This window comes from Lissotriton helveticus, chromosome 10 (genome assembly GCF_964261635.1).
Source record: "Lissotriton helveticus chromosome 10, aLisHel1.1, whole genome shotgun sequence".
Classification (NCBI taxonomy): Eukaryota; Metazoa; Chordata; class Amphibia; order Caudata; family Salamandridae; genus Lissotriton; species Lissotriton helveticus.
The window spans coordinates 509,753,381-509,765,902 of NC_136071.1; positions in this window are offsets into that span (position 1 = coordinate 509,753,381).

A 12,522-nucleotide genomic window follows, 5' to 3' on the forward strand; every position below is an offset into this window, starting at 1 on the left:
GGAGATAACCCTCTGAGATAGCCCCTGCTCACCCTCTAGGTAGCTTGGCACGAGCAGTCTAGGCTAACCAGAGGCAATGCGTAAAGTATTTGTACCAACACTCACAGTAACACAGTGAAAACACCACAAACTGACTCCACAACAGTTTAGAAAAAAAAGGTATTTTTATCTAAACTACACAAGACCAAAACGACAAAAATCCAGAATACACAGTTCAAGAATATGGTTTCAAAAGAGTTCTTAAGGTTTGCGTTAAAGTTCTTCAAGTTGCGGTAATATAAACCACAGATGCGTGAAAAGTTCACAGTTGCGTCACGTTTACTCACAGTACCTTTTAGTTGCAACAAAGTTCCAAAAGCAGAAGCTGGTGTGGTGGAAAACAAGCGATGTGTGGCTCCTGAGACCCTGGGGAGGCGATGCGACAACCCCGCTGCAGCAGCGGGCGTGTTGCGACAAATCCGGTCTGTATGGGGAGGAAGGCCACTTGTATGGATTCCGGTGCGTAGGTTCCGTAGGAAGTTTGTTCTCGCAAAGGCACGACGCGACGATCTCGTAGGGGCTGCGATGATCTCCGGGGCGATGATGCGCAGTCCAGCGGTGATCCTCTCTCTCGCAGCTCCTCGATGCGATGGTTCCGCAAGCAAGCGGTGCGGCGATCTCACCCAGCGACGACAGGCTCTGCGACGACACTCGCAGCGATGTTCGATTTTCCCGCACCGGTCTGGTGCGTCCCACAAACGAAGGGTGCGACGGCTCTGGCAGCGGCGTCAGGCGCTGCGACGATCTCGACCTTCGTAGCAGCGGGAAACTTCTCGCACTGTCGGGGATGGGCTCCGCAAGCGAGCGATGCGACACTTTTCAATGGCCAAAGTCTCTCAAGCTTAGTTTCAAGCTTCCCAGAACAGGTACAACTTCCAGCGGCCCCACAATTGGATCAAGCACTCTAGGAAGGACAGAACTCTCTCAGCAGAGTTCAGGGAAGCAGGGGGTGAAGTCCTTTTGTTCCTGGGACTTCAGAACAGGGAGACAGCTCTTCTCAGGCCCTTGGAGATTCCTTCAAGACAGGGGACACAGCACACAGCAAAGTCCTTCCCCTCTCCTTGGCAGCAAAGCAACAGGTCAGTCCAGCAGAGCAACAGCAGGACAGTCTTCCTTCTTTAGATTCAGCTTTCTCCTTGGCAGAGGTTCCTTCTTGATTCCAGGATGATCTAATTTTCTGTTGTCAGGGGTCCTGTACTTATACCCCTAAAGTCTTTGTTCTCTCTGTGCATGTGGGTCCTGAGCCCGGTCTGAACCAGTTCTGGGTGTTTCCTGAATACTTTGTTTTGCTGGCTTCTTCTTTCCTTTCAGAGTGAGGGGCAGGGTCGTCAGCTGCCCAGCAGGAGGTGGAGCCAGCATTGTGAAAGGCAGGCACAGCCCTATTCAGGCCCAGGTGCTAACTCCTCCCACCACTCCAATTGCAAATGCAGTAATTCAGCCTAGGGCTGACTCAGCCAGCCTCCTGGGGCATCCCCAGCCTCTATCACTCTCAAACCAGACAGTCAATCCACAAACAGGCCAAGGCACACAGAAGGGTCAGACAAGAGAACAGCAACTTTCTAAAAGTGTTGTTCTCAAACACAGGATTTAAAAACAACCTTTCCTAAAAGATGTGTTATTACATTCTGAGTTCAGGGATACTAGATACTTATGTCCTTTCTTGTTCCTATGGGAAGAAATGATGTTAACCACTGTATCCAGCATCCCCCATGGTAATCTATGGAGCAAGATAGCCTTACAATAGTGAAAACGAAAATGGCTGCCATTCACTATCAGACCATGTCATCTGCACTAGTACATGCTCTACCTTTTATATACACTGCACCCTGCCCAGGGGGTACCCTGGACCTTCCATAGGGGTGACTAATGTGCATGAAAAGGGAAGGGTTAGGCCTTGTCAGCCGGGACACTGACCAGGAGGACATGGCAGTTCTAAACTGCACACAGGCACTGCAGTGTCAGGCCTGAGACATAATTTTAGGGCTACTCCTGTGGGTGGCACAATCAGTGCTGCAGACCCACTAGTAGCATTTGTCATCACCAGCCCTGGCACACCCAGTGCACTTTACTAGGGACTTCATGGTGATACAAATATGCCAACCATGTATATCCAATCAGAATAACAATTTACATAGGGAGCACTTACACTCTGGTACTGATCAGCATCTAAACCAGCAAAAACGAAATCCAGCACAGCATCAAAAATACAGGAGGTAGAGACAAAAAGATAGGGGGAAACCACGCCAAAGATGCCAGGTCTAACAGCCAGGCCCCAACAACACCCCGAAAAATGCATATAAATCACCTCAATCCAATGCCATCCATGCCCTCAATGATGTTTAAATTCAAGAGACCCCACAGAAAGACCTGGTCCATGCACCACTGAGTGCCCCTGGGCATAATGGATGAAAGCAAGGCAAACTTGGTGCAGGCCTGAGCACACTACCTGACTTCAAAATGGCCCCTTGAGCCTTGAACCCCACCCACATGGCCAGGCCCTGCCTGTACCAGGTCTCACAATGGCCCCCACCCACATGGCCAGGCCCCAACAACACGCCAAAAAGTAATAAAACACACAAAAATCACCACAATCCAATGCCATCCATGCCCTCAATGATGTTTAAATTCAAGACACCCCACGGAAAGACTTGGTCCATGCACCACTGAGTAGCCCTGGGCAAAATGGAAGAATGCAAGGCAAACTGGGTGCAGGCCTGAGCACACTGCCTGGCTTCAAAATTGCCCCTTGAGCCTTGACCGCCACCACATGGCCAGGCCCTGCCTGGACCAGGCCTCAAAATGGCCGCCACCCACATGGCCAGGCCCCAGCAACACCCCAAAAAGTAAAAAAACACACAACAATCACCACAATCCAATGCCATCCATGCCCTCAATGATGTTTAAATTCAAGACACCACACAGAAAGACTTGGTCCATGCACCACTGAGTACCCCTGGGCATAATGGATGAAAGCAATGCAAACTGGGTGCAGGCCTGAGCACACTGCCTGGCTTCAAAATGGCCCTTTGACCCCCACCCACATGGCCAGGCCCTGCCTGTACCAGGCCTCAAAATGGCCCCCATCCACATAGCCAGGCCCCAACAACCCACCAAAAAGTAAAAAAAACACACAAAAATCACCACAAACCAGTGCTTCCGTGCCCTCAATGACGTTTAAATTCAAGACACCCCACAGAAAGACTTGGTCCATGCACCACTGAGAACCCCTGGGCATAATGGGTGAAAGCAAGACAGTCTGGGCGCAGGCCTATGGCACAAAGCACACTGCCTGGCTTCAAAATGGCCCCTTGACCCCCACCCACATCGCCAGGCCCTGCCTGTACCTGGCCTCAAAATGGCCCCCACCCACATGGCCAGGCCCGCCCCCATCACCACCACAAAAAGTCGAAAAACACACAAAAATCACCACAATCCAATGCCATCCATGCCCCCAATGGTGTTTAAATTCAAGACACCCCACAGAAAGACTTGGTCCAAGCACCACTGAGTACCCCTGGGCATAATGGATGAAAGCAAGGCAAACTGGGTGCAGGCCTGAGCACACTGCTTGGCTTCAAAATGACCCCTTGAGCCTTGGCCCCCACCACATGGTCAGGCCCTGCCTGGACCAGGCCTCAAAATGGCCCCCACCCACAGGCCAGGCCCCAACAACACCCAAGACATTTGAAAAACACACAAAAATCACCACAATCCAATGCCATCCATGCCCTCAATGATGTTTAAATTCAAGACACCCCACAGAAAAAGTTGGCCCATGCACCACTGAGTACCTCTGTGCATAATGGATGAAAGCAAGGCTAACTGGGTGCTGGCCTGAGCACACTGCCTGACTTCAAAATGGCCCCTTGAGCCTTGACCCCCAGCACATGGCAAGGCCCTGCCTGGACCAGGCCTCAAAATGGCCCCCACCCACATGGCCAGGCCCCAGCAACCCACCAAAAAGTCAAAAAACACACAAAAATCACCACAATCCAATGCCATCCATGCCCCCAATGATGTTTAAATTCAAGACACCCCACAGAAAGACTTGGTCCATGCACCACTCAGTACCCCTGGGACTACTGGCTAGTGTGGCTTTACAGGCACCCCAAAATTAAAAAAAAATCCACATATAACAGTGAGCTAAAATTCCATGACATTAATGAGATTTAATTTCAACCAAACTCAGAGAAACAGTTGCATCGTGCACCCATGACTAACCCTGGGGCTACTGGATACTGTGGCTACCCACAATATATATTTTTTAAAGTTGTGAAAAAGTTTTAAAATTGTAGTTGCAGCAACTGCAATGCCCCAAGCAAACAACACCAACTTACTTGTAAAATCTCAAATCCAAAAGTGATCCAAACTCTAAAGACCAAAAAGTCCTCAAATACAAATATCCGGCAGCAGCCACAAAAAGCAATCCTTCCAGCTCCATATCCAAATGAAAAGTGACCAGGACATGGACAAAGCACTGGGAGGAGCCTGCTGGACAGGAACAGGAAGTTGGAGACTCTGGGGCACTTCCTTCCTCCCAACCCCCCCCCCCAAAAAATTGACTCCTTGCACAAAAAAGTGCAGCCAAATGTCAATCTGAGGAGTTATTATGATCAAAATGATCATTTTCAGAAGGTTTTTGCTGCCTGCGGTGGATTTCTTGTGCAGAATTGCAATTTTTGCAAGTTCGGGAAAGCGAGCTGTTCAAATCTCCCGCCGGAAATCAGGCTGCGCGCCGCATCTACGTGTTCGCAATTGTTTACTCCCACGATGCGTGATCGCGGGGCCTTATGACGTACTCGCGTTGTCAAACTCTCGCTGTGCAAGATGGCGGGCAACGATGACGTACTCGCGGTCGAAAAACTCTCGCGCGATCCAAGATCCAAAATGGCGCAGCACACGCAAACCGGGAGAAAAACAACTCAGCGAACTCAGAATCACGGTAAGTCAACGCCGCGCGTGCGATCTTGTATTTTTCAAGCACAACCAAGCAAAAAAATCAGCCAGCATGCGAATTGCGGATTTTTGGGCAAATTTGCACGATTCGTGGAACGCGAATTTGCCAAAAATCCACAAATTCCACGAACGGAACAGATTTTACGCCCATACTTAGCCTGGAGCAAGGGCAGGGAAGGCAGGATGCCCGAAGACGTCAATGGGAAAACTCCACTTCAAAGGCACAACTGGGTATAAATACTGGACGTCAGGCACCAACTCTTCAGTACACTTCTATACCTGTGGATCCTCTACCAAGAAGGACTGCTGTGCTGCGACAAGGACTGAAACTCTACTGGACGGCTGTTCTAAAGGTAATGCTGCCCTGTTGTGTTGATCTGCTGCCTTCTTGCCTGCGAATGAAGAATTGGATTTTCAAATTCATCTTGAACCCAAGAGCCCCGAATGTCTCCAAGGGCTAGTCTGCTTTTCTCCTAATCTGAGTCATAAAAGGCTCCCTAACCAGCTCCTGGACCTAGCTGCAGCGAGCTCCTGACCCCGAAGTTGTGCCTCTGAGGTCCTGGACCCTTGGTGTGACTCACCGGCTCCTAACAGGCCCGTTTGCACCAAGACCGCTCCGCTTGCACTTAACATCAGCCAAACCACTGCCAGCATTGACAGCCCGCAGTGGACCGCCCATGCAAAGCTCCCGGCCTGCTCATCCGTGACACCCAGCCTGCTCTTTGTGCCATGCCGACAACCATCTGTGATGCTGTCCTTGCTCCCTGTGACCCTCTCCAGACTCTTGGCACCAAACTTGAGAAGGTAAAACTCCAGCTAGACTAATCTGGGACTATATCCAAGCTGTGCTCCATCGCGGTCGGCCTCAACCTTTAACTTCGTCTCGGGCCAGCGCGACTAGGTGGCCGCAGTTAGCATCTTGTGCTTTCAAGCGCTGTTTTCCACTTTATTATTTAAAAATTGATAACTCCCGTTCTACTGATTGGATTTTTTGCCATTTTGGTCTTGTTTCATTTATTACATTTTGCTCTTTTTTTCTAGCTTCATGTGGGCATTTGTTGTGTGGTATTTTCATAGTTTTATTTGAAGTGTTGCACAAATACATCACACATTGCCTCTAAGTTAAGCCTGACTGCTCTGTGCCAATCTACCAGGAGGTTGAGCACGGGTTAATTTGGGGTGTGGTTGTGCCTTTTCCTGTCAAAGAATGTGGTTGCTGCTTGACCAAGGCTCACACCCTAGTCAATCAGTAACCCAATTTCGTACAAATACTAAAAGTTTTAAAATGTAAGAGTGTTCTATGGTTATAAAACACAGTAATTATATTGCGTTTTTATTGGCAGTATCTTGTCGTTTGTGTTTTTTTTAAATTACTTTATTGTTATGGCTCGAGCTGAAAATAATAAAGCTATTCAACATTCATAACATCTGTGGCTTCAGAGAGACCAAAGAAATGCGAACAGGCAAGAATTGCCTCGCAGGCAAGTGAAGTGAAGCTTAAGTAAAGAGATATGCTAGGGTCCTCTCCTGGGCAATTGTTTACCCATGAAAATCTGCAACACCACACATTTCTAAAAAAAATAAAAAGCCACAATGTTTGGTGTAAGAGAATCTTAAACGAGAAAAATGGCCTTGCACTCCTAACCATTGACCAAGATGAGGAAGAGACCAGGGTGAGCTCTAAACTGCACCAATCAAATATGTTGAGGTGTAGAAGATGGGTTCAATCATGGGCATGATACCCCCATGCCCTGATAGTTGCCAAGAGCCCTGTCAGACGCAACTCTTTATAGAGCAGCCAGACTGTGTCAAGGACGGCTACCAGTTCCTGCGACTTAGAACAGAAGAGTCCGAAAAAAATGCATAAGATGGACGTGCCTACAGACTGACAAGTGCAGCAGCCACGCTTATAAGAACAATTGGGCACATGCATCAAGGTAAATTGCATTAGCAAACGGTGCGAATCGCAAAATTCGGCCGTTTGGAATGCAATTTCCTTTTTTGGGTTGCATCATGTTTTTTTTTTTCCGCAATTTAAGGAATCGCAATTATGTTGCGATTTCTTAAATTGCGATTGCATTTAAGAAATCGCAATTTGCGATTTCTTAAATGCAATGCATCACACTTTTGAAATTGCGAATTCGCAAATAGGGAGAGATAAATTACCATGAAGTTCACCTTCATGGTAATTTGCGAAAACTTTGGAAAATGCATAAAAGTGCATTTTTCAAAGTTTCATTTTACACACACTCATGCCCTTTGGGCATGTGTGTGTGAAAAATGTTCTTAAAGTTAAATTTCAGGGGTGCAGGGGGGTCCTTTGGACCCCCCTGCACCCTTGAAATAGCATTCTCATTTTGCGATTCCTTAATTGCGAATCGCAAAATGAGAATGGCTTCCCATTCATTCCTATGGGCCTCTAGGCCCATCTGAATCAATGGGAAGGGATTCCTTAATTGCAATTCGCAAATTGTGAATCGCAATTAAGGACATTTAGGAAATCGCAAAAAAAATTGCAATTTCTTGATGCATAGCCGTTTGCGATTTCTGAAATGCGATTCCTTAATTTTCGCAATTACGAAATCGCAAACGGCAACAATGATGCATGTGGCCGAATGTGTGTTACAGCAACTGGATGTCGAGTCCGGGGGAAAAAAGAAAGAATTGCAAGTAGAATTGCTGTGGAAACAGAGTGCAATGGCAGCAATGATGCAAACAAGAAGCAGTACAAACATTTGCAAGCTGAGAGAGCCACCTTTAAGGGAGCCATTTTAAATAGAGGTCAATGGAAATGATTTGTTTTTGTTTCGGGATTTAGTAATTGATGTTATAAAGCTTTGACGTGCAGCAGAGCAACATCCAGGGGAAGAGAGGAGGAACAACACTTTTAGTCTATGGGAGAGTGGGGAAAGGGTGGAGGAGAAGAGGGGTATAATCAGGACCACTTTGTAAATATAAGGCTGCTGCATTTTCCACATTATTATGAATTTTCTGCTCTTCCCGCATAATCCACAATCTGAAGCATAACAGTACATTCTTTGGGCCTCATTTACAAGCCCCTTGTACCGCCGCTGCGTCACTTTTTGTTTATTCAGCGGCAGCTTAATCAGTGCGCCACAATGCGCCATATCTGCAAACTGACGCATTGGGTCCAATGCATCAGTTTGTAGAGCCCTGTGTCACATTATAACTGCATCAGGTATAATGTATGCAAGGTAGGCGTTCCCACGCATAAAAAAACACGTAGAACTTGCGCACTGAAATTTACATTTCACTGTGTCACTCTATGACTTCACTGCATCAAAATCCATATGCCTGCGCAGACCAGGCGTAAGGGCTTTTACAATGGGACTCACCTATGTGTTCTGACGCCTTGCTGCAGTTGCGTCGATTGTACACCCAACTCCAGCAATTTGCCACTTTTGCGTCAACAGATGTCAGAATTTCTGTCGCATCTGTTAATCCTTGCGCCATATTATAAATACAGCACATCCATGGTGTCGCAAGGGCATTTGTTGCAGCGTCGGTTTCTTGTAAATGAGGCCCTTTGAGAGAGTGAAAATTAAATTGATTTGCCATTTGAGTGTGTTGGTAACAGCAGGAAAGAGGCTGTTGAGCTTCTTGATCTACAGAATTGTCACAATTACATGGGGTTGAATAACGCTATGATTCCAGTCAGTAATAAGACTCTCAAGAAATATCGATCTTAAACAAGGATGTGAAAACTTAAGCTTCTTTTTTTCTTAAAGCAATGATATATATTTAAAATTCATTTAGTAGGGAGACAGGAAGACGTGGAAGAACACTTGAGAATAAGAAAAGAAAGCTGTCCCAGAAATGTAAAGCCGTAATTAAACTCGTGCATCAACATGGATTAATAGACAGAGGTCGATAGTGTGATTGCGACACAGCAGAGCTGACTGATCCCAGGAGCAAAGCTGTTACATCGAAGAATGAAGTCTGGATGTCATGGCAGTTTGTTCAAGTCGTCTTTGTTCCTGTTAAAGGGCTGGTCCTTGCAACATAGGGGCATATTTAAAAGGGAATTTTGCAACTGGAGTGTCGCTTTCACCAACTTTCCGGTGGCGCAAAGTTCTGTACCATATTTACAAAGTGGCGTTAAGCCACTTTGCATGGCTTAAAGTCGCTTTGTAAATATGGTACCCTTTCACGCAGGTATCTGTATGAAAGGGGCGTGCAATGGGTGTTGCTGTGGGGGTTCCACCGCAACACCCATTGTTTTTTAACACTGCCCCAGATTTACAAGGATCTGTAAATCTGAGGCAACACCAACAACTAACGCTATGCGACAGCAAGCGTCAGATTGGCGCAAAAATAAAAATACCTTTATTTCTCCTTGTTCTTGCATTTTCTTTGTGTGCTGCATTCTGCAGCGCACATTGAAACTGCAAAACGCCATTAATGATTGTTAATGTAGGGGAAGTTGTCCCTTCCTGCACATAGACAATCAATAAATAATGACGGTTTGTTCAATGGATTGGGCTGCTAGCCTGATAGACCTCACAATTAAGCTAATGTACTCCTCAGCCGTTTTGGAAATTGAACTCTGCCACTGTAATTGTACGTGTGAAAAATAATCAGCAGGGTTTTGATCTTAACATGGCTTGAGTATAATTGCATAGTAATACTCTTGCAGTAGCAACCCCCACCTCTCAATGCAAGGGTGCATCTTGGATTTTAGGTTTCCAAAAATAGTGTGCAGCACTTGGTGATCTGTAATTAAAGTGGAACGTTTTACGTATAAAAACACATGAAAATGTTGCAGGCCCACACTACAGCCGGACTCTCCTCCTTCAGCTGAGTGTAGGCACATTCTATGTCAGACTGACTACTGCTGGCATAGGCCACAATGGGCCTGATTTACAAAGATAAACTTAGACCAAAAGTCTAAGTTTACGACTTTTGTGAATTACACAAAGGTAAGGTACAAGTAGTATATTTACATCCACACTCAGATCAGAATCTCCGCTCTGATTGCGGAGCTTCCGCTCTGCAACTTAAGTGTACTCTCGCTGGGTGAGTGTAATCTCTGTACTCGTTTGGAGATTCTGCCCTGAGTGTGGACATAAAGATACTTACTAATCTTAACTTAGCTTTGTGAATACCGAAAGTCATAAACTTAGACTTTTGGTCTTAGTTTACCTTTGTGAATCGGGCCCAATGTGTCTCTGAGCATTCAGATGACAATTATGTTGAGCAACGATGGCTCCCAGCCCCAACCGGATTGCATTGACTGTGATCTCAGTAAGTAACTTGGGGTCACATTAGGTAATCTTGATTGCATTTTCAACACATTTTATTCTTTTTAAGCTTTGATCACATTGAGTGGACCACTGGAAAGGGACATCTCATTTTGTCAAGTCACTCAATGGGCCACTCACATTACCAAAGTCAAGAATATACCTCGAGCAATAACTGAATGTGCCTAAGAAGGATCACAGCATTGTGACATCTTGTGGGAGGCAGGTAGCTGATAGTGCTTGCACTTTGTCTGGATCAGGAGCCATTCCCCCATCAGAGAATATGTGCCTAGAGACTTTGAGTTTGGTCTTGTGAAACTCATACTTTGCAGCAGTTAGAGTGAGACCTTCATCAACAAGTATGTCCTCATGTAAGTAAAAGCATTTGTGACAGGTTGAATTATTCAGTGTATAACATCTTGAAATATTTCTCCCACTGGCGACACTCCAAAACTCAACCTTTTGTATCTGAACAAACCAACATGAGTCGAAAAAGTAGTAATGTATCTGCAGTTCTCTTCCAAATGATGGTATCCCTTGTTCAGGTCAGAACGGGAGAAGTCTTTGGCACCGTTCAGTTGCATGATCAAGTCTGCTATGTGTGGACCAGGATGCTTTTCTCTCTCAATTGTTTTGATGGCCTTGTGCATATCAACATAGAAGTGTACTGCACCTATACTGCCTTTTTTGGCACCACCACTATAGGCAAAACCCATCATGTACGAGCAGTGGAGCACTCAATGATGTTATGTTTCAACAGCGTTTCTAATTCTTCCTCAAAGGCTTATTGCACGTGAAAAGCGACTCTGAGGTGTAGCTGGGCAACAGGGTTGAACGTCCTCATTGCTGTAAAGTTATACTTTCAATGTCTTGAGCCTGCCTAGGCCATGAAATAACAACAGAAACTGACTCTCAACTTCTGCTTGAGTGTGGAGGTTGTAATTGAGAGATGACAGTCCCATGTCAGCAGTGGCTGCAAAACTAAGTCCGAAACCGGAGGCTTATTTCCAGGCCAGGGAGGACCTGGCTTGGCAGTTCGGGCTGGACTGTTCCCATGGGGCACAGGGTCAAAGACTGATTTGCATATGGCTAGGTCCAAACTGGAATGGCACGGTTAGCAAAAAAACGATGGATTTAGGCCCAGATCTCTGTACTGAGGTGAATGTCTGACATTGTTCTGCATTCTGTCCATCAACTGTTGTTTTTGCATTTGTCACCCTGAGTGGGACGGGTATGCTCAGACGTGAGTCCTGTGCTCTCCATGCCACTGGAATCAAACTATCCTGGCTGAAGAGGGCTGAAAGCCCGAAACCGGTCCTAGGATGCTTGTTTCCAGTCCAGGGAGGACCTGGCTTGGCAGTTCGGGCTGGACTGTTGCCATGGGGCACAGGGTCAAGACTGATTTGCATATGGCTGGGTCCAAACTGGAATAGCACGGTGAGAAAAAAACCGATGGATTTAGGCCCAGATCTCTGTACGGGGGTGAATGTATGACATTGTTCTGCATTCTGTCCATCAACTGTTGTTTTTGCAAAACTAAGTAGGCATGCGCTGTATTAAGTTCCTGGAAGAACGTGAATTGATGCTTGCAGTAATATTGCGTTATGTCTTATTGTCGCTATGAATGACCCTTGACTCTGTAATGGTTTATAAGCAGCCTAAATGTATACTTTTGAGTTTGACTGTTTGAGGCATGGCACAGGAGATGAGCTGCTGAACCTTTTGACCAGCATGATGTTATTCGATGTACCACTGTCTATGATAAAGGTTATGGGGCAACCCGTAACCTGCAAGCAGCCAAACCTGCATGTGCCTATTGCTCCTTGGTTGTTGCTATCATCGCACATCCATCTTCTTCACTGGCGCTTGACAAGGACTTTGTTGAAAGCCTTTGTATGTTGAATTTGACAACGATCGACATTGTCTAGTTTCTTCTTGTCTTAACTGATATTGTTCTTTGGCTTTGTGGGCATTGTGAGAATGCTACTGTAACATTCTGGTGTCCATGTTCTCTTCTCACTGTGAAATAGTTAGTTTCTCTTTTGCTTTGCAAACTGTTACGAAGTGGTTTTCTTTACCACAACCTATAGACTTTTGTCCTATAGCTGGACATTTGCCTTGATGGGGAAAAGAAAACTCACATAAGAAACACATCTTTTTCTTCTTAGGATGCGTCTACTTGCATTGCATGTACCTGGTGCTCGCTTTTCATGACCAATGCTAGTACATTTTTTGGTGTTGCAGCTACCATATCAGCAGCTTGTCG